We start from the raw sequence: 18,143 nt of genomic DNA, 5'->3' as shown, positions 1-18,143 counted from the left end.
ATTTTCATGTGACGTGACTATTAAAACACGTTGTGAGATATCACCACTGATATTTATAAGCAGCCGCAGAAACATCTCTCTGACTTAATAAAATAAAACTAATTACAATATAAAACACTTAATTATTCTGTTTTATGTAGTACTGAAAAAAAAACAAATTCCAGTAATAGAGTGAGTGCCCATACCACGTTGAGATTAAGTGGAAAATCAATATTAACTTTTAACTTGTGCAAAACAATAACAAAAAGACTAAATATGAATAAAAGAAACAAGTAATAGATTCATGAGACCAAATACTGCTGGTTTGATCAACCCAAAACAAATAAAATCTCATATTTGACCATCAAAAACAGATATATCCGAGTCAGCAGGAAATTATAAGTGTCCTAGATCAGGCTGTGGTCAACGGGGTAACACTGGGAACACTGATGCCCGCTGACCGCGTCTGGATTTCACGTCCGAATCTTTTTAAGCAAATGTTCAAATAGGAGCTAGCTATCCACTGCAGATTTGATTATTGCACATATATATTCTCACACATAAACTAATCCTAAAACTACACTTTGTGACCAAGAAATGGTAATGTTGATAAAACAGCTATTCTGTCTATTTGGTTATTATGACATTCAAAACAAAACAGCTAACAGGGTTACATGTCGCTGAGATATTTTGGGCTTTAAATCTGTGGTGGAAGAAAGCAGTTCCCCAACAAAGAGGCTTTTTAAATCACTTGTTGTTGTTTTATAGTTTTCTTTTTTTTAACTTGTGAGGTCGAACTGTTGTATAAAAGCAATATCGCTCTGAGAGACGTGTTTTTTATCTTCATACACCGCGGGTCCCCTTACATGAAAATTGTTGTCATGTTTCTACAGTAGCCCTAAACAGACAAGCTGTTCTACAGAGCGCATATTATCCCTGCGTTGGCTGTGTCCGAAAACTCTAAATTGCTCTAAATTCTGTGGCAGCATTCAAAGGCAGGAAGGCATCAGTGTCCGAATTGCAATGTTTGTTTTACACAATTCCCAATGTCCCACAATTCTATGCGTGTGCGCGCATGGGTAATGTGATTGGCCGAGCCTGGTCGAGTTTGAAAAAATAAAATGGCAGCCAAGAAAGTGTCTGGAGCACAAATTTAGTTTAAATAAATGTATATTTTCACTTTGTACACCTTTTAATTGCATTTCTAGTGAGAAATTAGTATTGTAGTTTTCAAATATGTTACTAGTTATCACAAAGGCGCTCTCTGTTTATATTTCAAACACGCTGCCTTTGAAGTGTGTCCGAAAGAATTTCCCTGAGCTGCCTTCATGCCTCTGAAGTCATTGCCTCATAAGGCAGCAAGGCAACAAGTCAGCTGCCTAAGTTTTCTGACACAGCTCTTGTCTCAGATAATGACATGTTTGTCCTCTGGCGGCTACCATATGCGTTTTGAAGTTGAAGGGTCAGCTGTTGGCTGCAATTTGCAATCTCACCACCATAGATATAATAAAGGCTAGATTTCTCGCCTATGCTGCTGGCTAATGGAGGTTGATTTCCGCACCAGGTGGCCATCTTACCTCAGACAGCTCGCTCAATTGTAGCATTCTGTTTTAATGGTGCATGTACTTTTAAATGACTATAACTTGCTTAAATTTCTACCGATTTTCAAATGGTTTGTTATAAACGTCAGATATGTACCTATGACACTGGATACTTATGAATAATTTTCATGAAACATGTTAAAGCATCCAGAATTATAGCCACATTAATGGCCTTCAAAGAGGCTCAGATAACCTCGCTGCTGAAGAAACCCACACTCAATCCTGCTATGCTAGAGAACTACAGACCCGTTTCTTTTCTTCCTTTTATTGCCAAGCCTCTTGAACACGTGGTGATCGACCACGACTCTCAGTCATTGAACCCCTAAGGCAAGCAAGGGCAGCCTCCAAATCATCTGTGCTGATCTTACTGTAACTATCTGCCACGGTCAATAACCACATACTCCTGTCAACCCTCATGGCTATGGGTGTCTCTGACACAGGGCTTCTATGGTCCAAGTCGTACCTCTCAGGTAGGTCATCCAGGGTATCCTGGAGAGGTGAAGTCTTTGAACACCAACGTCTCAAAACCGGGGTGCCTCAAGGCACCGTGCTTGGACCACTGCTTTTTTATATACATGACATCCCTGGGTTCTGTCATTCGAAAACATGGCTTTTACTACCACTGCTATGCTGATGACACTCAACTTCAATGACTTGTCGTTCTACCCTGATGATCCCACGGTTTCTGTCTCAGCATGCCTGAGGGACATCTCACTCTGGATGAAGGATCACAATCTCCAGCTTAACCTTGAAAAGACAGAACTGCTTGTCATATCATCTGAATCAAAGATTCAGCACAACCTTTCCATTCAGCTACTGGCTGGACTTCCAGCCTGCACAACAAAACCCCTACTGATGATTCAAAAAGCAACAGCAAGAGTGGTCTTCAATGAGCCAAAGAGGGCACACGTCACTCCTCTCTTTGTTTTGTTTACTGTATTTTTTATAATAGTTTGATTTACTGTTTCCTACTGTCACAAACCATTTAACAATACAACTACTTGATAATATACAGGCAATATAAATTATAAAATATATTAATGATAATGTATATGCAATACAGTAAGATAGTATTGCTAAAGTATAGCCTTCACTTACCTTTTCGGTTTGTCAGGCTAATTGCGTTATTTAAAAACAGCAGTCATCATTGGTAAAATCTGTTTTAATGTAGTTAAGACATAAAATATTGTTGTACTGATAACGATATCTGCAGCGTATGTGTTGTCAAACTGATGAAGATGTTTTCTTGATTTGCTGGTGTTTTTTCTATTTGCATGTGTTTTCTTTCATTGCAAGGCAGTGACCCCTGACGGCCACCGTAGTCTCTTTAACTGGGATGTTGCATATACTGGAAACAGGGCATTGCTTGATTGGCATTAAGTCACATTTGAGGACATTAAGATGGAGCCCAGAAGCATTAGAGAATGTTTTGATAATATTAAGAGCCAGGGGAATCTGATTTGAATTTTTAAGGAAAAGGGTAGTATCGTCAGCTAACTGAGTAATGATGATCTCTTTTCCCAAGATACTAATGCCTTGCAGAGCACTATTTTTGATGTAGGTGGCTAATAATTGAGTAGTCAATATGAACAAATATGGCGAAATGGGGCATCCCTGGCGTATTCCTCGATGCAGTTCAAATCTAGGGGAGGTACAATGTTTGAGTACCAAAAATTTCCCAAAGTTTTAAATATGAAGCCATGCTCGATAGGATCAAAGGCTTTGTATAAATGTCCAGAAAAGGCATATATCCATCATCCTTAACTAACTCTGAATAATCTAATAGATCAAAAACCAACCATATATTGTTCGAGATATGCCTATTTTTTAAAGAGCCTGATTGTGTCTCATCGATAATGTCCTCTAAAATAGTTTTTAAACGTTTTGAAAAGATTGTAGGAATAATTTTATAATCATAATTTAAAAGACTAATTGGGCGCCAATTGTCAAGGAATAGTAAATCTTTTTTAGGCTTAGGGATAAGTGTTATTAAGCTTTGAGTTAGAGTAGAGGGAAGAGAACCCAAATTAATACTTTCATAAATAACTTCTAATAAAAATTGGGCTAAATCTTTAGTAAATGTTTGGTAAAACTCACAAGTAAGGCCGTCTACACCTGGAGATTTATTAACCTTCAAATATTTGATTGCTTCAAGAACCTCAGCTAATGTAAAAGGACGATCACAAAAATCTTTATCCTGAATGCTAATGCATTTAGTGTTATTGACCGAGCACATAAAAGATGAAACACTGTTATAACAAAAATGGCTGCTAGAAAGATTTTTATAAGATTCTGAACAGTGTTTGGCTATTTGTTTTGGGTCATCAGAGATAGAGTTATTGATTTGTAACTTATGAATGTTGTTTGTAGTCATAGCTTTTTCCAACCTAAAAAAGTAAGCCGAGTTTTGGTCCCCTTTCTTTTAAGCCAACGTCTTCTGGATCTTACAAAAGCACATTCAGCTTTAATTTTATAAAGCTCATCCAATTTTTGCTGACATTCAAAAAGAGTTTTGTTTCCTTCCACAGAAAGGCTATCAGGGCATCTAGAAGAGAGGTATGTTATAGGAGAAATAACATCCTCTTCTTGGGCTCTTTTTAATTTGGCAACTTTACCAGTGGCAGAGCTAGACTTTTAAAACAGGGGTGGCAAAGGGGTGGCAAGGTATGTTTTGGGGGGGGGTCAAGATACAAAGTGTTTAATTACACTAAAAATAAATTATTTTCCACAAAATGTATATAGGTTAAAGTTGTTTATTTTTCAAAATATACACAATTATATATGTATTAACTATACAGCAAAAATAGAACAACTGGGACTGGGATCTGTTTGGCCCTGATCTGCACCTGACTTTTGCTTCTTTAGAAAGAAGTTGGTAATATCACTTTTTCTCTTCATTCTGCTGTCCCTATACAAAGGAAAACTTGGTTACACAACTCATGAAGAAACCAAAATTTGAAACAATTTGCTTGTTATTATTTACCATAAGTACACTGTTACTAATAATACAAATACTAAAGTAATACATTACGACAAAATCTGAGTATATTGAGGTCTAGCCTATTTGACAACACAAGGAAAATTGCTTAAAGATGTCTAGACATGTTATGTTTAGGGAGGAGGGAACATGTTTTCATAAACTTTAATGTAATGATGTAAATAGACTTCTGTCCCTTACATTAAGCTATGGAATGGCTTCAGATGACTTTGTGAAATTATAATCCAACCCTCTCAGACCCAAGTCACCCAAACTGACGTGAAAAAAGTGTGAGGCGCCGAAAAGCGCGCTGTTTACATCCCTGTTCTATATCCACGGTCGTTTTATTAAGTTCAATATGGTGCATTACACGTGCCAATATGAATAAGCCTACCTAATGTCTGTGATTGTTGCTGAACATTTGCTAATGACATGTTTTTTATTGTTTTAAGCATCTTCACGCAAGCGTGACAGTATTAGTCAGTTTCACAAGACTAGTAATGCTCATTGAAAGCACTACAGTGCAACGTCTCCTTACTTCCCGTTAAAAAGTACTTCATTTAATTTTAAGCGTACATACCAGCAAAAAGCTCTTCGTCGATCCTGTGTGTGCTGCCGCGTTAGAAGCACGAAGGAGCTGTGTGTCAGCTTAATCAATAGGCTTGTTCGACTTCATGCGGCGCCGGATTATGTCAAAGTACTTCGAGAGCAATTCGCGAAATCATATGGAGGAGTTTGCTTTTAAATCGCTCTTGCCGAACTTTGACGTCATCCGACTGTTGGTTCCCGCGGCGCCGCATGAAGTCGAACAAGCCTAATGAAAGTGTACCAGCAACAGCACGCTGAACGCTTGTGTGTGCTGCGTAAGGATGCAGTCACGTCCGCTGGGAGATTTGAGAAATGTTCGTACAAATCAAACAGTGTAAGGTTTCAGCAGGGTGGCACTCTGGCTCCGCCACTGAACTTTACTGCAATAATTTCTGAAAAACTTGCCCAGTTCAAATTTAAGTAACTCCCAATGTTTACCATAAATCCGTTCTGTTTTGGCTATAGTCCAATAACAACTAACTAATTTCTTTACCTCAAGAACAACAATATCATGTTTCAGTACTGAACTGTTAAGTTTCCAGTAAAAGTTACAAAATTTAGCAGAGGACATTGGACGTAAATCAATATTAATTTGGATTGCTTTGTGATCAGTTAATGGGGTAGCTAAAATATCTGTACTTATATTATCTTTAAGTGTTTGAGACACCAACCAAAAGTCAATTCTTGATTGCTTCGACCTTGAATTATTACAACAGGGAAAAATTGTTTCATGAAGGTGTTTAACTCTCCAGACATTGATTAGATCAAATTTTTGCATTAGCAGCTTTAGCTTTACATTTAAATTAGAATTGTAACCTGGAGGCCATCTATCAACCAAGTTATCTAATGTGATATTAAAATCACCACCTAAAAGTATATGTGCATTAGGAAATTTGGATAACCAGTGAATGATTTTTTTTTCTATCTTGTCTAAAAAAGTATTATTTTGTATCTTTGTATTATACCCGTAAATATTTATGACAATGAAATCATAGTTCTGAATTTGAGCAACATGACACACAAAATGTCCATTACAATCGAAGTCTGTATGGGGAAGTTTACGAGTAAATAAGTTTTTAAGTGTACAAACACCTGCAGACTGTTGAGAAGCATGAGAACAAAAAATTTAATTTCCCCATTGGGATTTCCAAAAAGGCACATCCTCAGAAATACTGTGAGTCTCTTGAAGAAAACAAAAATCTGTCTTCTGCTGTTTGGAAAATAAAAAAATTGCTTTCCGCTTTAAATTGTCTGTTTAAAAAAGTACCCTGGCATTAAGTGAAGTTATAGATAAAGACATCAGAACAACAAAAAAGTCAATATCAAGAACAATAAGTCACTTGAACGAAAAAAGAGCTCAGAAACAGCTACTCGATGAGCTGAGAGCACAACGTCATATCAACACCGAACGCATAATCATAAACGGACAAAATACAGACGTAATATCAAAAAATATATCTGGTCCAGAACAGGATGAATGTTCATCATTTTTAAATTGGACTTAACTAAAGTGTAAACAGAATCTGCGTATAGTTCAGATAATTCAGCCTGTTGGCAAGATCTCTTTTTTATCAACAAAGGCACGGCCAGCTACAAAGTAGGCAATTTTTCCGGCTTTTCGTGCTTGCTCTACTTGTGGCCATAACTTCATCCTGCTTTCTCTGTCGGTCTTACACAGATTCTCTCTGAAGCGCAAACCGTTTTCCCATAGATAAGTCAAATTTTTGTCTGCAGCCCAAAATGCAGCTCTGTGTATACGCGAGAAGAAATGAATGATCACCCTGCGAGTAGAATTTGTTCTTTTTACACCAACACGATGCACAGTGTCAATCACATCTGGAAGGCGATCAGCGTGCTCTGGCAGTAATCTCTGACATACGCGAACCACTTCTTTCCTCACATTTTTTCTCATCCACATTTTCTGGCATGCCGTGTAGTTTCAAATTCCAGTGCCTAGAGTAGCGTTCCAGCTCAGAGATGCGTGATTGCAGTGTGGTAATTCGAGTACTCGCCTCCAACAACGATGATTCGACTTGTGACATTTTGGTCTTTACCTCATTTACTTCAGCACACACAGAATTCAACTGTTCTTTCAATCCGGCAATGTGAGAAGTATTGACAACCATCGACTCCAGCTTATCAGATCTCATGTTGATGAGTTCAGACAATTTCGTGACAATATCCTCAGCGGACTCATCATGGCCTTTCTTTGAAGGAGGTTTCACAGGAGTATTAGGAAGCGAGGGGAAATCTTCTGTCATCACAGAAAATTCAATTTTCTCTTCAGGCCTCGAGTAAGTGTGACAACTGTCGACAAGGACGTTGCAAACTGCAGAGCAAGCTGACGTCTCCATGTCAGCGGCTGTTTCTTTCTTCTTCTTCACAGAATTCTTCCTTTTCTTATCTGTTGACATATTTCTTGAAAATAAGCAAACTATAGTGCATAAGAAGTACTTAATATCTCAACAGGGCAGGAATTAATATCAAAAGGTCCGTTTAAATGCTTAATATCAACTTTGTTGACTGACGTTAGAACTCAGCACGTCTGTTCACGGCGCCATCTTGTCCGCCCTCTAACAGTCGTCATAGTTCTCCCACACTGCCGTCCCCCAGAGGGCAGCCTTTCCAGTCAGGAGGGAGAGCACGAACGTCACCTTCGTCTGTTCGCTGGTGAAGGTCCTGGGTTGTAAGGCGAAATGGAGTGAACAGTGAGAAAGGAATGTACGACAGAAACTAGGCTCACCCGCATATTTCTCTGGGATGGGAAGACGTGGTTCCGACTGGAAAGCGCCCTCTGGTGATGTAGATTTTGCGGGTGGTGTGAGAGGCTGGTGATGTTGTGCGTGCAGGGTCAGCTCGGACACCTTTGTCACCATTACTTGGACGTCTCGACCCATCTCCTCTATGAGAGGAGATCCATTCTCTGCACCGCCCGCTGGAGGAACTCTTTGAGAGGAGATGGGGAGTGACTTCCTGCTGCTTCCATCGATGGCCAGATCCTTCTGTAAAGGTAAATATCTCACAGGAAGCAGTCGCAGGAATATAAACACAAGTTTATTTAAAACACTGGATATAGGGACAGGGAACAGGAACAAACACAGAGTCCAGATGATGGTAATTACAGCGCTTACGTGCACGCACATAGATGATAGAGGGATGTATCAACAATTCTTAATTAAGGTAATAACATATTTTAATATTGAAAATAAGTAGACTATTCCTTTAATGAGCGGTCTAATAACTGCTAGTTTGAAGGCTGTTGGAACGTACCCTGGTTTAAGCGATAAGTTGAAGATATTTAATACTAGGTCTGACATTACAGGGAATACCTCTTTGAGTAATTTTGTGGGAACGGGATCTAATATACAGGACGATGATTTGGATGATGTTACTAAGCTATTCTAAAGAGGAAATGCGGGTTATAATGATTTTCTTTAATGAGCTTGCTGAGATAGGTAGATCTGGAAGTTTTTATAGCCTGTCTGTAGTGTTGAACACTCTCTTTCCATGCTGCACGCCATACCTCTAACTTTGTGCTTCTATAATTTCGTTCCATTTTCTAGCTACCTTTTTCAGGGCTGCAGAATGCAGCCCCCCAACATGCTCCAAATTTACCCAAAATAGTCTAAAACGTTTGTGCTGGTTTGTGCAGGTAAAAGTTTTGTTTGTGCTGCTTCGGTTTTTATAATATTTGACGTTGAATTATGGTGATGACGTCACTCAGCCTCCCGCATGCTTCAATTTCAATAATTTGAGTATTTTCCAAAAACATATTGGAGAAATGAATTTCATTTTTTTGCTTAACAATGTTCACACAAGTGTAAAGATGGACAGAGTAAGACTTTAACCTTTTATGAGGTCTTAATACTATGCATCTGATTTCTGGTTATCGCTTATAATTTAATTTCTAATATTTTAATATTGTAAAGTGCAGCACAAACGAAATTTTTACCTGCTCAAACCAGCACAAACGGAGCACAATCGAACAAATATAGTTTTGGGTGAACTTGAAACATGCGGGAGGCTGAGTGACTCATCACCATAATTTAACGTCAAATATTATAAAAACCGAAGCAGCACAAACAAACTTTTTACCTGCACAAACCAGCACAAACTTAGCACAATCGAACAAAAATAGTTTGGGTAAACTTAAAGCATGCGGGAGGCTGAGTGACTCATCACCATAATATAACGTCAAATATTTTAAAATCCGAAGCAGCACAAACAAAATTTTTACCTGCACAAACCAGCACAAACGAAGCACTATCGAACAAATATAGTTTTTGGTTGAACTTGAAGCATGTGGGGGGGCTGAGTGACATCATCGCCTTATTTCAATGTCAAATATTATAAAAACCTAAGCAGCACAAATGAAAATTTTACCTGCACAAACCAGCACAAACGAAGCACAAACGTTTATGACTATTTTCGGTTAATTTGGAACATGTGGGGGGCTGAGTGACCTCTGTATGACCTATAAATGTTCTTTTAATATCTAAAAAACGAAATCTGCACAAACAAAATTTTTACGTGCACAAACCAGCACAAACTAAGCACAATCAAACAAGAATACTTTGGGTGAACTTGAAGCATGTGGGGGGCTGAGTGACGTCATCACCTTATTTCAATGTCAAATATTATAAAAACCAAAGCAGCACAAACGAAAATTTTACCTGCACAAACCAGCACAAACGAAGCACAAACGTTTAAGACTATTTTGGGTAAATTTGGAGCATGTTCGGGGGCTACGTGACCTCAGTATGACCTATAAATGTTCTTTTAATATCTAAAAAACTAAAGCAGCACAAACGAAATTTTTTGCGGCACAAACCAGCACAAACGGAGCACAAACAATTGAGCATATTTTGCCAACGTTTTGCATTGGGTTTGGGGCCAACTTCACGGCATCGATTTACGGTGATATTTTGATGTCATTAATATTGAGCCCAAGTGACAGAATCAAGTCTAATGTGTGTTAACGGGTATGCGTGGGCCCTGACACATTTTCTTTAATACCGAGAGAATTTAGAATGTCTATATAAGCTATTCCTTATGCATCTTTTGGGTTATCAACGTGGATATTAAAGTCCCCAACGATGAGAGCTTTATCTACAGTGACTACTAGCTCAGACAGGAAATCTGGGAAGGCTAAACTATACATGTTGCATGAAATGTAGGTTACAATAACAAGCAGAGTTTTACCGCTTTCATGCTGGGCGATGGCGTCTCTGTTCAACCGAACACAGTCAGTGAAGCTGCATCGTATGGGGGACTCGCTCGCTGCATGCCTCAGTCGCCTGTGGGCGTCTGGAGCCAGGGTGAACTAGGCGCTGTACAGCACGTTGGATCTATGTAAGCCGGTGAGAACAGCTCTGAAAAGCATACATCTCATTCATCGGACATACGGCAGATGTACAGTAAACAGACAGTAAGCAAAGGCTAACTTTAGCTGGCACTGTTTGGTGATGCTAGCAGGCTATACGCTAACACTGGGTATTACTAGTAATAAATTGTTTCGCTTAGTAATATTATTCAATAATCGTCAAGGTAAAGTTTTCCTAGGATAAACTAATAAGTTATATTATATAGAGAGGAACAATACAGTAAAAAAATTGTCTTTCTCCTGTTACCTGTTTATCTGTAATGAGATGAGATCGCCACACCCCCTTGCCATTGAAGTGAATGAGCAGAGACATTCATATGCATAACTCGTGCCTCCTGCAGTCAAAGGTAGTGATGGTCAACCCGGATCTTTTTAAGGATTCTGGTTATTCTGAGTCACTCACTAATATGATCCGGGTTGTGCGAGTCACTCGAGTCACTTGGTCAAAATCTCCCAATTTCAATCGCTAAGTCATACTAATGCCAACCATGTCAAAACTTCCCCAGGGCCCTAAAAACCCCTTAGACCCCAGAGGGTTAACTTGCTCAGGTGTGTTTGATCAGGGTTGGAGCTAAACTCTGTTGTCTCAGTGCTCTGGACCTCCAGAGTAAGATTTGGGGAACCCTGATTTAGACAATGAACTGGACTGAGGTCCGAGCTTAGATGAAACAGCAGCATTGAGACAGTGTAACGGTGGTGGCCCTTAAAATATTTCTCAAGATAAATGTTGGGCGCCAGACAAGTTTGTTAAGTCTTGTCATTAAGGGTTCTTTAATAAGTAGCACCACTCACCAGTTACATAAGATGATTGAAGGTTAATAGGGACAACAAGAAAAAGTGTTAAGAGTCAAAATGACTCAATAAATGTTTTCCCTTTGAACACACTCTCAATATCATGAAAAATTACATCACCTTTGAACACAAAGTAAATTTAATCAACACCCTTTTCATGGCATTTTAAATCTCACATGCTCACATTTGCAATATGCAGCTTCTCAAAAGGAAAAAGAAAAACAAATATATTTATAATGAACATCACAATTGAGGTGCACATTTTCATCATTAAGCATATGCATTGTGCCATAACATTTGAAATCACAAGTGAAAGACACACTTTCATTATTAGAGCATATGCATTTTACCCATGTTTGCAATATTCACCATCACAATAGAAAATATATATAGAGAACATCACAAGTGAAAGGCACACTTTCATTATTAGAGCATATGCATTTTACCCATGTTTGCAATATTCACCATCTCAAAAGAATATATATATAGAGAACAACACAAGAGAAAGGCACACTTTCATTATTAAAGCATATGCATTTTACCCCTGTTTGCAATATTCACCATCTCAAAAGAAAAAAAAACAGTATTGTGTGTGGGTGTGACTGTGTATGTGGGTGCGGCCAGGTACACAAGTCTTTACCACTCTTCCGTTTCAGTGTGTGCTTCAATCAGAGTGTTGCGCTTGTTTTCATAATGTTTATTAAAATGTGAGGGATCTGAATGACGAACAGGTTAGCTTATGAGCTTCCGGGAAACGGGTATCGCACCCCGAGTCAATGAGTCAATATCTTGCAATATCCAAAGACAGGCGAGTATCAAACAGAAACGTTACTCACAGTTCCGTGGATTTGAACAGTCAAACACCATCCGACGCACATACCGCTATAAACAGCTGAACCCGTGAGCTCTGGGCTCTCTCTGCTTCACTCGTGCTCCGTCGATACATCTACGTGCAATAAGAATGATCCAAATCCACCTTTTAATAGCTGCTGGTCGCCGTTGCCTTTACTTTCACTTCACCGTACCACCTCGACTCGTGCGTCGCCATTGCTCCGTTGCCACCACCACAGTTTGCTTCCGCCCTTCACAACACCGCCATCATGAAAGAGCGTCACTTAAATAGCCCGTCACAAACACTCGTAGAGCGTGGCGTTCCGCTTCGCCACACTTCCCCCCCAGAAAAAAAACAACTCATAGTTGTATTCCATCAAAACCCAGAAAATCTTCCTCATCAGAGGTCTCCTGAAAGATCTCCTGTAATCTTCGTTGCTGACGAAACTCCAATTCGTCTGCTGTCGGGAAACAGAGTTTCAAATTGCACACATTTACACTGCGTACATCTTCTCCTGTAGATTCTAGTGCAACTCTATAATTTAGAGGTCCCAGTTGTTGTATGACACGGTAAGGCCCTTTCCACTTCGGTGCTAGCTTGGCACTGAAATGGCGTTGAGCACTGGACTGAGGAAAATTTCGGAGATCTTTCTCTTGAAATCTTTCATCTCGTCTGTTCTTGTTATAACTCCTCATTTGTCTTATTTGAGCATTTTTACAGTTTTCTTTAGCCTTCCTTTGAAGCTGTGTCAAATGATTGACAACATTATATGAGGACCCAGATGGCAAAAGATTAGCTCCAAGCAGCAGTTTGTCTACTGGACTGTGAAGTTTTCTGCCCAGATGAAGCTCAGCTGGTGACATTCCAATGGATTCCTGAACTGCTGTATTCAGCGCAAAACGGAATTCTGGTAAGTACAGATCCCAACTCTTATGGTTGTCTCCCACATAAGCAGATATCATGGACTTTAAGGTGCGATTTATCCTCTCCGTCATATTAGTTTGCGGGTGGTAAGCCGTAGTTAGCTTATGCCTCATACTCCACTTTTCACACAGCTCAGAGAACAAGGCAGAGACAAACTGTGATCCTCTGTCTGACACTATATAATCAGGCACACCCCATCGAGTAAGTACTTCTCTCTTCAGAATTTCTGTAACAGTGGATGCAGTAGCATGGGATATAGCTCCACCCATCGTGAGAAATAATCCACAAAGACAAGTAAATATTCATGTTGCTTAGGGCTTTTAGGTAGTGGTCCCATTATATCCACACCGATCATCTCATTTGATCTAGTAGTAGTAATTGGTTGCAATTTTCCTGCTGGTTTTCTATTATCACTCTTCAGTACTTGACACTTTGGGCAACTCTTCACACATTTCTTAACATCCCTCCACATCCCATGCCAAAAAGAAACATCCTGCACTCTTTTATAAGTTTTAAAAATACCCAAGTGCCCACTGAGAGGATTAGCATGGTAGTATTCAAGAATGGTGGGTATAAGATTTTGAGGAACAACAACACGGTATTGAACTTGTTCATCCGCCAACTGGGTGATGCGATACAATTTATCTTCTACCACTGCATATTGTTCCTTCTCTGGAAGTTCCTCCTTGGCCAAGGCTTGGAAAACTTTTGAGACTTCAGGATCACCATGTTGTTCAACCCAGATTCTTTCAGGAGTGATGGGAAATTCTGGTTCTTCTTTATGATTAGTATACACATTACACTCAGGTGTGTGCTCTGGTAAATGGTGCACTCTTGAAAGAGCATCTGGAGCTACATTCAATTTACCCTTCCGATATTCAACCACAAAGTCAAACCTTTGCAGACGGAGAGCCCATCGAATTAATCGACTGGATGTCTTGGAAGAGTGCATTACCCACTGCAAGGAGGAATGATCTGTCACCACTGTGAACAATCGATGTTCCAAGTAATGCTGCCATTTGTCAAGTGCCCACACAACTGCCAAGCACTCTTTCTCTGTCGCAGAATAATGGACTTCAGCCTTAGTCAAGGTTCGACTCGCATAGGCAATCACTTCTTCCATGCCTTGCTCTTTCCGTTGAGTCAACACTGCTCCCAAACCCGTGTCACTGGCATCAGTGTACACTGTGAAAGGTAGTTGAAGATCCGGATGACCCAAAATGGGTGATGTTGTAAGACACTCCTTTAAGTACTCAAAAGCTTGCTGACACTGAGGGGACCATCGAAACACACAACCTTTTTTCTTCAGGGCATTGAGGGGTTCTGCAATTCTAGAAAAGTTTGGCACAAACCGATGATACCAACCAGCGAGTCCCAGGAACCGTTGGACTTCTTTAAGGTTACCAGGAACGGGGTAAGCCTGAATAGCTTCTACCTTACCAGGATCTGCAGTGATACCGTCTTTGTTCACCACATGCCCAAGAAAGGTGATCTCACGCAATCCGAACTTACACTTTTTTAAGTTCAGTGTTAATCCAGCCGCCTCTAGCTTCTGCAGAATGATCTGGAGGTGAAAAGGGTGTTGATTCATGGTTGAGGAGTAGACAATAATATCGTCGATGTAGACAAAACACATAACTCCAATCAACTCTCTGAGAACAAGCTCCATGAGTCTTTGAAAGGTGGCTGGTGCATTTTTCAACCCAAAAGGCATAAAGGTAAAATGATATAATCCACCAGAAGTAACAAAGGCAGTCATCAGCCTACTCTCAAAGTCCATTGGTACCTGCCAATACCCACAGTTCAAATCCAAGGTTGAAAAAATAGCTGCTCCAGCAAGCGATTCCAAGATCTCAGTAATGTTTGGTAAAGGATAGGCGTCGCTCTCCGTGAGGGCATTGACCTTCCTATAGTCCACACAGAATCTCAGACTTCCGTCCTTTTTTGGGACTAAAACAACTGGTGAAGCCCAGGCAGAATGAGAGGGTTCAATGATACCAGCATCCAACATGATTTCAATTTGTTCCTTAACAACAGCTTGCTTGACAGGGGTAAGGCGGTATGGTCGTTGTTTTATTGGCATCTGTTGTCTTATGTACAACCGGTGTTGAAGAACATTGGTTCGTCCTGGTCGACTTGTACATACGGTTGGATAGGACTCCAATATCTGACGTAGCGGGGCTTCTTCAAGAGGTGACAAGGAAGCTAGCTTGATTACTTTCTCTAGTAAGGCTTGATCCTCTGTTGTTGCAGAATCCATCTCTTGCGATATCATTAAAGGTTGAGGGGAGGAACAGCACTTATCAAAGAAAGATTTTGTTGTAAACTTTCACCGTGGTTCATTCTCTGTGAGCTTAAGTATCTACTGTTAGGTATACTTGCTTGACCTGGTTGGAATAAATAGTCCACTTCAGAAGCATATTTAAAGCAGCATTTCCCATCACCAACATTGAGTTGAAGACCACTTAAGGCAATGAAATCCAACCCCAAGACTACCACATATGTCAATGAAGACGACGAGAGAGCCACAGCATGCATAGGAAATTTCTGGTTATGAAGTTCAATCAGTACATTTATCCATCCCAGCGGAACTTCTGCCTCACCATTGGCTAGATAAAGGGGACCTGAAGTCCATGATTGCAAACTCTCTTGGGGTGCAAGTTCTTTCAACAGGCTTTCGTGTACAAGGGTGTAACTAGCTCCAGTGTCCAGAATGGCTTTTCCTTTCCAGGTACCGATTTTAATTGGAACAACTAATTGTTGGGGCACTACATATTGTGGACTTCCCATACTCGATTTGGTTCTTGGAGTTGGTAAAGTCTTATTAGCAGATACCGAATTATTAGTTGGTAAGCCTCCTTGTTTTGTATTTGGATGAGTTCTCTTATTCTGAAATGAGTACTGATTGGATGAGGGATTTGAGGATGGGGTGGAAGAATAACTTGGACAATTTCCTGGAGGATGGTGACCTTTACACCGCCAGCACTGAACTTGGACCTTGTCCATTTGAGGATTTACAGGTGCACGAGGTGCCATAGATGATTGTTTATGTTGCACGTGTTTATCATATTGGAGTTGTTGCTCATAATCCCTTTCAAATTGATGACCTAATTTCACCAACTCTTCCACTGTAGATACACGACTGCGGAGCTGACTGGCAAGGTGGGGTTTAATATTTTTCAAAATCATTTTTACAATTTCACTCTCAGTCAAAGCTGACTTCCATCTCTTGCATAATGCTCGATATGTGAAAGCAAAATCTCGAATAGATTCCTTCTCTCCTTGTGTTCAGAGTCTGACTCTCTCGGCCAATTCATCTTCATAATCCTCAGATAAGAACGCAGAGAGAAAAGCAGCTTCAAATTCAGACCAGGTATGTATGGAGGTACGTGCGACCTCCCACCAATCACGGGCCGTTCCGTGAAAAACTGTACGGAAAGTGGCTAAAAGATCCACATCGGTCAGGGGATGTAATGCCAAAAAATCCTGACATCGAGTTAAATAGCTCAACGGATCTGGATCATCATTTGGCTTTCCAAATGTAGGAAATGTAAGTCTTAAGCAGAGGCGTCATGCCCATTCAAACTGAGGGGGCAACTGCCCCCTTGGTTTTTTTGAGCCAATGGATTTTGCATCCAACCTCAAAATCAAATAAGCGTCCATTAATCTGTTATTTGACTTTTAATCTGTTTAATATGCACAATATTATACATTATGTGCTGCATCCTTGTCACTTTTCGGAGATTTTCGCCGTTTTGATAGTGTTTTGATCATGTTACATTACTTTTATTCTGGCGGCAGCTGCGCAGTCGCAGACGTCATCAGCGTCTGGGCGCGCTCACGTCACGAGCTCTCTGCTGTTGCTGACTTGCTGCTGCATTTGGCTATCTGAGGAATTAAAACGTGTTAGAAACGCTCACAACATTTCCAAACCCCAGTATGGTAATGTGCAGTTAACCTCCTCTGTGTAGAAAATGTATGGTTTTAAATGGGGCCGTCTCAACGTTATATTAGTAGAGATTCATCTTCTTGGCACAACGCCAAAGTTTGCCAGAGTTCACGCGGGCGTAGAATCTCACATGCTCACATGAGGTAAAATTTAATGCAAAATCCGTTCCTCTAATAATTTTATCTAAACATATTTTTTAAAATCATTATTGAACATTAAAATCAATCACGTGGCTATAGCTTATGTCATTTTCGTTGTTTATATACTTTATCGATTTAAAATTACATTAATTTTATATGATAATGTAGTTGTTGTGCAAAATGCATTAATGACACAACTAAACACGCCATTAAGACTTAAATAAAACATGCCGTTTCAGATGTAAATATGATGCAAATGTGTCATTATTCCGATTGAATAGTATTTGATATAGTCATCACTCTTATTTTGGCGGTTTTTGCATGAAAGCAGGGGTTTTCAGATTGTTAGAAATGTAAGTGCCATGGAAAAGACTGAAAGCTCTATAATATTTCGTTTGATGACTGTGTATACACAAATTTCTGTGAGCTGTTGACACTGTGCCCCCTTAAAAAAAATGGTGCATGACGCCCCTGGTCTTAAGTAATCAACTTTACCTAAAGGAACAGAAGAAACTGGAGTAGTAAGCAATTTCAAGTTGGAAGTTGATGCCATGGGTAAAGAAGGTAAGATTGGAGTGACTTCCTGTTGATGAGCAACCAACTCTTTCATCTCTTTAGTTTGTGTTTGAATTTGTTCATCAACATCCATCCGCCACTTAAGAGAATTAGCACAGAAGTCATCCACTTTCTTTGTATGCTGTTGAAACTCGGTGTTGAACTCATCTTGACTATTTTTCAAACTCTGAAAAGTAGCTTTAAGATCTTGCTGAACTTCTGCTTGAAGTTGTTGAACCAAAAAACGTACCTCAGACACAACATGAGACTCTACTTTAATTAATTCCTCAGTGATCAAACACTTGGTGACTTTGGAAAATTGATCCATCTCCAATTCGCCCCTTTGTTTGTTCTCCGTAATACACCTTAAGAGTTGTTGCTGATTTTCCTCCAGCTTGCCTACCATCTTTGAAATATTAGCTG

The sequence above is a fragment of the Misgurnus anguillicaudatus genome, chromosome 9, assembly GCF_027580225.2.
Source record: "Misgurnus anguillicaudatus chromosome 9, ASM2758022v2, whole genome shotgun sequence".
NCBI lineage: Eukaryota > Metazoa > Chordata > Actinopteri > Cypriniformes > Cobitidae > Misgurnus > Misgurnus anguillicaudatus.
The sequence above is the reverse complement of the archived record's forward strand: the minus strand, read 5'-3'. Positions refer to the sequence as shown.